This window comes from Acyrthosiphon pisum, chromosome A2 (assembly GCF_005508785.2).
Source record: "Acyrthosiphon pisum isolate AL4f chromosome A2, pea_aphid_22Mar2018_4r6ur, whole genome shotgun sequence".
Classification (NCBI taxonomy): domain Eukaryota; kingdom Metazoa; phylum Arthropoda; class Insecta; order Hemiptera; family Aphididae; genus Acyrthosiphon; species Acyrthosiphon pisum.
In genome coordinates, this window is record NC_042495.1 from 60175558 (window position 1) to 60175762 (window position 205).

The 205-nt window shown below is 51.2% G+C and overlaps 1 protein-coding gene across 3 annotated transcripts in view; it reads right to left on the bottom strand.

The window, feature by feature from the left end:
• The window catches only part of LOC100166226 (serine/threonine-protein kinase N), a 33693-nt gene that overhangs the window by 32787 nt on the left and 701 nt on the right, over positions 1-205 (bottom strand). The gene's annotated exons all lie outside the window — the stretch shown is intronic.

A 205-nucleotide genomic window follows, 5' to 3' on the forward strand; every position in this document is an offset into this window, starting at 1 on the left:
GATCGATAAGCCCGTGAAGGTGCCTACCGGGTGACGACGTACAACATACCTATTCACTAGCCTAACAATTATTACGTTTCGTTTACATTCAGTCGGATGGGCGGGACGAGAAAACGTCGAAAAATCCGACCAAAACGACATTCATCCGCGTTCGGGGGGCAGAATTTACGGTTTAAACGCGCATCGTCGGTGCGGTGCGGGGTGT